A 9,970-nucleotide genomic window follows, 5' to 3' on the forward strand; every position below is an offset into this window, starting at 1 on the left:
ATTCACCAGCTAAATTATCTGCTCAGATGTAATTTATTTTTATATTCCATTGGCAGTGACATCCTTTATCCAGAATATTGCATCAAAATGCCATGAAAATAATAGAATTATGCAATTACACTCCTCTTAAAATGGATTCAGTATAACCACCCAGGAGACCTTAGGTAAATAAAGTTTGAACTGAAATATCCAGGGCCAAATTTTGTTCTGATGTTACTTCCACGTAAGCCTACTTGGCTAAGTTCACCCTTGGAACAATCCTACTGATGTCACCAGACTGTTTCAGAAACTGAACTTGTGCCAAATGTTCATGCAACTTTGCAATAAAATGGAGATCAGAAAGAAATGATCATCATTTGGGAACAACAGCAGCTGCTAGGAGCACTGCTGACAATAAAATGTAAAAATATTTAAATAGCTGTACCTGTGGAAAAATAATCTTCAAGGCAAAATATAGGTTTTTTTTAAAAAAAATCACCTCCTCCAAAAGACTGCATAAGGAAGAAATGAAGCTGTTATAACTCAGAATGAAACAACACAAGAAACAATAGAACAACAATCACCTCCAGCCCACGGTTCATTCTGCATAGCTTAGGCAAGCATTTCTGGGTGGAGTGAATCACCCCCTGGAGAAGTCCATCTCTGTACTGACTCAATAAGCAGCCTATACAACTAGTGTAATGAGGTGTCTAACCTGCATATGGTTAATAGTAGCTAAAGTGAATCCCTCCAAGTAAAATTCTGCTCATTTGCACTATAAGGATGCCAGCAAGGACAGAGTACATGTCAAGGGGTGGGTTGGAGAAAGAGGCAAGGGAAAACAGCATTGGCTGTAGCATCAACATGACAGATGCTTCTTTAGGAATGTAGTCTATGATCTGAATTGCTCTGTCATATACATAAAAAGCAGGAAGCAAGATCTAATACCACACAGTTATCAGAATGTCATCTTGAAAAAATGATTTAAAGAAAACAAAAAAAAGAAAAAGGTATACTTTTCCTAACTTGAAAAGCTCCTAGAGACAACACACTTTATGACAGTTAGTGAGGCTTGCACCTTGCACAGCTCCCAAAGGCTCTGCAAATTATATTCTGTTCATACAAAATTAAAAGATCATTATTCACCTTAACTAAGTGGAATTGACAGATTAAAATGTGTTTGCTTGAAAATCTACCCGTAAATCCCCACCAATTATACATAGTTACAGTGCTGCAGTTACAGCACCTGACGGCTTCCACAGACAGCTGGCCACATGAAGCGTTCCCTTGACATACAGTGCCCCTGAAGTACACAGAAATATCTAGGAAAATAAGAAGAACCCCAAGTCATTATTACAAACATGGCTGTGGTTTGACAGTAAAATAAATTCTCTCTCTCCAGGTTAATTTTTTGACAATAATCTTGTTTGAGCGGTCCTCTTAATGACACCCATCAAGAGCACAGTTTCAAAACAAGAAACTGTTTAAAGTGAACTTTGTAACTTGCAGGTCAAAGGACCTCTGCAATAAGGGCAGATTCTATAGATTCCTCTCCTCAAATTAATATTCTGTACTCCATTTTCCACTGAGTCCAACATTGTTCTGTGACGGTTGACCCTGGATGGGCATCAGATGCCCACCCAGCTGCTCCTCAGCTGGAGAGAAAATATAAAGAAAGTTTATGGGTTGAGATAAGGACAAGGAGATCACTCAGCAATCATCATCACGGGCAAAGCATACTTGACTTGGGGAAATTAGTTTAATTTATTACCAAATAAATCAGAGTAGGATAATAGTAAATAACACCAAGTCTTATAACATCTTCCCCCCTCCCCTCCTTTCTTTCCCAGACTCAACTTCATTCCCACTTTTCTCTGCCTTCTCACCCCAAACAGCACAGGGGGACAGGGAATGGGGGTTGGGGTCAGTTCATCACATGTTGTCTCTGCCTCTCCTTCCTCCTCAGGAGAAGTACTCCTCACACTCTATCCCTGCTCCAGCATGGGGTCCCTCCCACGGGAGACATTCCTCCACCAACTTCTCCAACATGAGTCCTTCCCAGGGCTGCAGGTCTTCACCAACTGCTCCAGCGTGGCTCCCTCCCAGGGGTGCCGTCCTTCAGGAGCAGCTGCTCCAGCCTGGGTCCCCCCGGGGTCACAAGTCCTGCCAGCAAACCTGCTCCAGCCTGGGCTCCTCTCTCCACAGGGCCACAGCTCCTGCCAGCAGCCTGCTCCAGCGCGGGCTGCCCACGGGGTCACAGCCTCCTGCAGGCATCCCCCTGCTCCGGCGTGGGTTTGTCCCCGGGCTGCAGGTGGGTCTCTGCTCCCCTGTGACCCTCCATGGCTGCAGGGCATAGCCGGCCTCACCACGGGCTGCACCACGGGCTGCCGGGGAATCTCTGCTCCAGTGCCTGGAGCACCTCCTGCCCCTCCTTCTCACTGACCTTGGTGTCTGCAGATTTCTCACTCACACATCTTGCACTCTTTCTGCTGCAAATTCGTCTTCTCTTAATTTTTTTTTTTTCCCTTCTTAAACATGTTATTCCAGGGGTACTACTTCTGGCAGCTTATCACAGAAGCCACCCCTGTAGCCCCCCATTTTGCCACACAACACAATACACCTTCCCATTCAAGTATTTCTCCAGTAAGCATAATGAACAAAGAAATCCTAATGTTACGCCTATTGTGGCAATCTGTATTACCACCAGTGGTCAAAACCATCTGATAATGATCCCAGCATGAGATACTTTTCCATATAATAAAGATGACATGGAATAAAGGACATCAGCATACTATTTTTAATTCTGCATTCTCTTTCCATCTTTAGTCTAGAGTCTAAGGAGGTCCTCAGTAAAACTTTGTGTCACTTACAGAAGTAGCTTGGCTTTGAAAGGTTAATTACCTAAGCAAATAAGATGATGTAGATAAACAGAAATGGAATGCAGCACGCCTGAGGTCACACAGCACATCAGCAGCCCACAAACAAGTGCAGCCCACATGCCCTCACACCAATACTCTCTTCAGCCTCCTCAATAGCTAGCACATACCAAACCAGGCACTGCTACCCTGAGACACAGGATCGGGTGCTTGGGCCCAGAGCCAGCAGTCAAATGTGTTCTGACAGACTAGCCCTATAGCAGGCGATTCCACGAAAAGTGATTTACAGGAGTCCCCTCGCAAACAGAAAGGACAGTCTCCAGCCAGACTCACTGGCAAGTTCAAGAGCTGCTGTTTAGCATACAAGCATGCTACTGCTGCTGTTATTCAGCAAAACTACTCAGCTGGGCTGTTGATGAACATACAGAAGCTTCCTGAAATATGTCATCTTCAAATATTTTTTTAAAAAAATCCACATTTATCTAGACTAGAAAAATCTAAATATTACTCCTGCATTTATAGTGCAGTTCCAGGAGTCAGTGGCTGCTTGAGTAGCTATGATGGCAGAGGTAAGAAACCACATAAGCTATCCCACCACTACAGCCCCTCCAGGTCTAAAGTAAAGGGATAAACAATTAGACATGACATTTTTTTCTCTAATACACAGCTCCATAAGCCATTTAAGACTCTGCTGAGTTTTCAAGACGAGCGTTAATAGTTCACGAGCCTCTGCTCAGGAGCGAATTATAGCCACAGTGAACTATGATGTTAAGGAAAGGAACATGGAGTTTGGTAAAATTCAGAATATTCTTACCTCTTGTGGAAGTGTAACAGAGAGTTGAAATTATGATTTAAATCAGTGCCAGGAAGAGTAACATGATATTTAAAATTTTCCATTTGTGTGTTCACCCTACATTTCCTGATTGTAAAGGAAAATGAGTTATTCTCTTTTCTCACTTTGGAGTCTGAGGAATTGTCCTTCAACTTCTAGCACAGATGACTCCTGATGCAGCAGGACTGTTGATCATTTTTGCTCCTAGATTATCTCTTCCCCCTCCTAATCTTTCTCTCTTTTTTTTTTTTTTAGAAGCACGATAAGGTTTCTAAAGGATAGTCCAATCGCAACAGTCAGTTTCACTGGGTGAAAAAGGTTTTCTGAACAATGACAAATCTATGCACCCCAGAAAGCAGGGGTTTTCCACCTTACGCTGGGAAGAGACATCTATGAATATAAAACCCAGGACTACGTTGTAGTACATCATATCAGACAAAACTGCTAGGAGACATGGGAAATCAGTTCTTCCTGTGCTACCAATCACACCTTCACTGGCACTCAGCCATAGGACCAAGACAGCTAAAAGGGCAATTCACCTGCAGATGGCACAGTGCTAAATCACTCAGTTGGCTTCCCACAACTTTGGAATCCATTATGGATTTTTTCTGTAAAGTCCTGGCTTTGGAATAAGCTGTTTAAACAAATTATCTCCCCACAGTATAGTTAGGGGTGTATCTCAGTCACTTTGGGCATTCTTATTTATAAATAAATTGGTTACATTAGTAATATACTATTGACTACAGAAATTAGGTTGGGATGGACCTTGAAGAGTAATATAATTCAATACCTCCCCCACCTCAAGTCAGGATCAGTTATTCCTAAACAATTTTTGACAGATGTTTATTTAATCTTCCACGATAAAGCCTGCCCAGAGAGGCAGTGGAATCCAGTCCAGTGCTTGAGTGCCCTTGTTCTCTCAAAATTATTTTCCTAACGTCTACTTAAGCATCTTGTGCCGGAGTTCAGGCCCATGGATGTGTGTACTTAGGGTAGATTTGAAACGGGATGGAGTCACTGACGATGGACAGCAGAAACAGACTATCTACAAATTCTCCAAAACAGTTCAGTTTCTTCATTTGCTATAAATTTAATTTTACTTGGCAGCTTGAGTAGCAAACATTGCATGGTATTTATTTTTTTATGTTTTGAAAAAAAGTCTATTAATCTCAGAGATAAACAAAAGTTTTCTTTACCATGGTGAAATTCTCCAAGATACTTGCAGAGTCTCTTAGGCAACAAGAACACAAGCAATTGTTATTGTGGATATCTCAGGTGAAACCTTCAACTGGAAAACTGTAAAAACCTTTGTGTTTGAAGCACGTTAATTTCACTAGAAGAGGCTGTGTTGTTGACAAAAAATACTCTTGACCCAAGACAACTTCAAAGCAGAGCTCCACATCTCACTTATGTAAGTCCTGCAGTCTGCTTCGATCCAACAATCACTTTCAAGGCATCCAAGTAACTTCTACAATGTGTCAGCATGCATGACATGAAGCCATATGCTAAGGGAGGGTATGTGGAGGCAGCTGCAGAAAATATCTGCAAGAGAGACTTTCTTGAGCACAGAAACCTCTGGATGCAAAAAAGGAGTTGGATGAAGCCTTCTAGCCAACACTGGGAGCAGCTGGTCCATCATGCCACAGGTCAAGCCAGCTGTGTCCATCAGGTGCCATCTCAGAGTGGGAGACAGACTGTAGCATGGTGCTACAGAAATGTTAGATGCAGACCAAACTCTGGGGACATACTGCTCAGAGCCACTGCATAAGCCTTACCCATACTTAGGCCTCTACAAGCCTCAATTTCTTGGAGCACTCAGATTTTGGGACCTATGCTCACCACTCTTATATTGGAAACTGCTTTGTTCTACCTCTTCTCTTGTCTTTCCAGGCATCATCACAAACTAATTTGTGTTGAAAAGTTCCTTTGGAGTTCACCTTGTCCAACCCAGTGTTTAAAGCTGGTCCAGTTAGAGTGGGCTCTTCAAGGCCAATTGAGTTTTGACTATCTCCAGTATTTCCCAAACTCTCTGGGCAACCTGGGCCAGTGCTGGACCCCTCTTATGGTGAAAATATTTCTTCTAAGTTTAACCAGACACTCTTTTGTTCCAACTTGGGTTCACTGGATTGCATCCCATTGCTGTGCATCTCTCAGAAAAGTTACCCATCAGATAACTGTAGACCACAGTAAGGTTTCCCCTGTACCTTCTCTTCTCTAGATAGAACAAACACATCTTTGTCAACCTCTCCTTGTATGCTGTGTGCTCCAACCCCCAACCATCTTGATGGCCTTCTGTGGGACTCATTCCAGTATGTCAGTCTGTAGTGGAGAGCCCAAATCTGGACACAGCCCTTCAGATGCAGTCTCACAGTGCCAAGCAGGGAGGGGCCTGCTGCCTACTGCCGAAGCCCCGGATGCAGCTGGCCCTCATTGCAAGGGCACAATGCTCACTCATGTTTGACACGTTGCCTACCAGGATGCCCACGTCCTCCTGTGTGGGGCTACTCTCCATTCAGTCAGCCCCTCAACCTGTACTGTTGCATGGGGCTACTGCAGCCCAGATGGAGTTTCTCCAGGACACTGAAATCCCTTTCAGCCTATCAGTGTAGTATTAGCCATCTCAATCCTCAAAAAACAAAGGTGTTTTCCCCATTTACTTCAACTTGGCTGTCCCCATAAAGCATTCAGCAAGAAAGGACATTTGCCAGGAAATGTGTGAAGCAAGTACATTACAGGCTGATATAAAATTGCATCACTGCACCACTGTTCAAGTGAATATTCATAGAAATAGCTGAGGCATTGTCATTGTACACAAAAAGAACAACCAGCAAATGAGTTTTTCACCAAATAAGCATTAGTCCTACCAGTGCAATTCACCTCAGCACCTGTCATTATTATTACCCATTGTTTTTTCAGGAAGTGTTGAGTAGCTAGTAACACCTGGATTTACATATGCAAAATAATACTGCACATTGGCACAACTTGTAAGGTACTATATAGGTGCTACATGCATGGGCTGGATTCTGGCAATATTAATACATGTGTTTGTACAGCCCATAGCAATATAGCCATTTACTCAACCCAATGTCAGGCCCCATAATGTTACTTGGGTGTAATTTTTACTATTGCCTTCCAATGATGGAAAGTTTGGAATAGAATATAAAGCCAAACCAAATTAGAGGGAATTTCAGAAGACAGAAAGAGCCCTTTTCTTTCTTCCTCCTACCTTATTTGTACAAAAGTATTTTTCTAATGTCTAAGGTGACCCATACAAATGTCCAGAGAAGAAGAATGAAGACAGGTGGCTGGGTAAACCCTAATCCCAAAAAATCAGTCAAGGTTTTGCCAAAGACTTTAACAGGACAAGGGATTTCTTAGATTTTACCTGGTCTAAACTTCACCTAGACAGATTCATAAACTCCCGCAGTAAGCTCCAAGGATTTTGAAGGCACCACAATATGGAGTCAGTTCATACCAGCAGGTCCAGAGGAGGATCTGAGACCCTGACTACACATCTTAAGAGAAAGAATTTGATTTAATTAAGCATAAGAAGTGCATTGAAAGAAACTAATTTAAAAGCAATACGTATTTGGTTTTAGTTGGTAGTTTGCCTTTATAAGCTGGCGCTTGAAGCAAAGTACCACCAAACAACACTTTAAACAAAAATCTGTTTGGCTTTAGCAAGAGTGGTATTCTACGACACACTAGGAGGAAGAAGATGCCTGAAATTACATTTCTTTCTCTTGGTCTACATTTGAATGAATTACTTCAGTATGTGCTCAGTAAAGTGTGCTCAGCACACTTCATTTGTGCAGCAGTTTCCCCCAAGCCCCAGGGGACCCAAAGATCTTTCTTGGACTTTGTATCTGAATACATAAACACTTGATATCAGCTGAAATCAGTAAGATTCCTCACTAAAGGAAACATGAGTGGCTGCCTAAGATCCAAGTCTCAGGAATACAGCCAGCAGCTATCAAATGCCAGCTGAGACTCAGCCCAAAGTTTTCAGATAGAGGTAGGTATTCACAAACAAAAAGTCTCTTTCAAGCCACACTGGACTTCTTACAAGCTAATGAATAAACTTGTTCCCAAGTATATTCTTCAACTGGAACTTTTGCTTAGCTCCAACGACCTCTGATAGATTAAGAAGGCTGAAACACATCCCCTGCCTCTAGCACTCATAGAAAGCCTCAGGAAAGGCTGGCTTTACAGCCCGGAGATGGATGGAGCATCCCAGAAAACCAGGAATAAGCACTTTGCCAAGCAGCAAGTGCCTGCAGATTAGGCTTTTCTTGTTTTTAAGATTCACAAGTATCAATGTGCCCCACAACAACTCTTATTTGAGTGTCAAATATACTATGAGGCCCAAAGAGATAATTTGTCCTTAGCTTTGTACTTTTCTACTGTCCTAACAAATTAATAAAAATAAGTGGGAAAAACTGCTCCTTGCCTAGCCTAGTAAACAGCAAACAGTAAAACAAAATCACAACTCTCTGAAAAGAATAGCTTACAAAAAAATGAGACCATAAACACCATTACTATTCCCAGACTAATGGCACTGAGCTAAAATATCAGCAATGATCCACACTATCCCACTTGTTCAGCTCAAGCTTTTACCAATTTCATGGGTGAATTTAAAGAATGGTATTTGATCCATACTGGCTGTCCTTTTCAGTGCAAACATCGCACTGGACAGGGAGACACATAGATCTTCTTAGCTTAAGAAGAACATAAAAGGCAGCATCCTTTTCAGCTGCTTGTTCAGGTAAAAGGTGTCTGCCACTAAAATGTCATACTGAAACCATCATTCAATGCTTGTCACTAGCTAGAGCTAAAGCACGGAGGACTGATTTAAATTTGTACTGCAGTAATGAGTTGGTTACTTTCAAAATGAAAACCTAACGTATGGTTCTATTTGTTCTTCTCTCAAATGGCAATAAATAGAGTTCATAAAAATACAAAGCAGCTTTGGTATTGTAATCCAGTTAAATCAGCAGTTGCAATGTAATAAGGTACCTAAAGAATTTTAATTAAAAAAAATATGATAAAAGATATAATAAAACCTTCAATAAAAAGGAGTCTTCTTTGGATCTTACCCAGTCCTCCACTGGATCATATCCCTTTTAAGCGATCATATCCCTTTTAAACATACCGAATGACAATAATTTTACACATATCACAAACTAAGAGGTCAATTCTTCTCTCACTAAAGTAAGGAGTGAGAATCCCCAGGCCCTCTGCAATAGACTCTCCTCTGGTATCAAGGAGGTGTCTGAGCTGAAGCCTTCACAGCAGTGGAAGCAGCATCAGCTCTTGTCAGCTGAAGGAGAGGAGGTAGAAGAAAAGCAAGGAGCAGAGAAGAGCTATTAGAAATGCTGCCAATTTTTACCAAGCTACCCAGGCTGTGTCTTAGATCTAGCTGTTCATATATTTTTCCTGAGTGGCTGTCTGCCTCCCACAGGTAACCTGCCTGTAGTTACATCACCAGCAGCAATCTATTTGTTAGGCTCAGAGAAAAAGTACAAAAAAACAGACAAGTATAAAATGTCCCCGATATGGGGCAGCAAATGGCTAATACTAAGTTTTACAAGACTATTACAGTTTTTGTGCATAAATCTCACAGCACTTGTTAAAACTGCTGTGAGGTGAGTGCCTTGAGCTCTGTGCTTTGGAAGCCAAACCTGAGACTTGAGAAGTGACCTGTTCAACATCACGTAGCAGGTCAACATGTTCTACTTCAACATTCCCAAGTCCGTAAGCTTCTGCCTTTGCTTTGCTTTGCTTTTAGTGAAAACCAAAGGAGAAGAGGGGCCACCAGCATTCTGCACAGGTTGAGCTCTGAACCTATCATTAGAATAGCACGGGACTAGAATGATTAAAAACATGGAAAAATTAACCAGTTTTTAGAATATCAGCTGGCATCTAAATTTCTTGTCTAAGTTGATGAACAAAGGACAAAAATGTACAAATGATGAGGAAAAAAAGGAAAGCAAATTCTCTCTGTATCTGGTGATAAATAACCTGTGTGCCTTTTGTTGGTTTTTACTGGAAGCCTGGTAAAGACAAAATGTACCCAAAAAAGGGAAAAGAAAAAAGTTCATTTATTAGCCTTTATCCCAAGACAATCCTGTTGAGGGCACAAGCAGCTCCAGCAGAACAGGTACACCTCCAGAGCACTCGCACCTTGCCAGCACAACCACTGGCAGGGCCAGAGGGGACAATTGCGTTGCTGACTGCTGCTGGTGGAGGTAAGGATGGTGCAACGCTGGCTGACTGCCACCCC

Source organism: Eurypyga helias, unplaced genomic scaffold (genome assembly GCF_000690775.1).
Source record: "Eurypyga helias isolate BGI_N326 unplaced genomic scaffold, ASM69077v1 scaffold10737, whole genome shotgun sequence".
In the NCBI taxonomy this organism is placed as follows: domain Eukaryota; kingdom Metazoa; phylum Chordata; class Aves; order Eurypygiformes; family Eurypygidae; genus Eurypyga; species Eurypyga helias.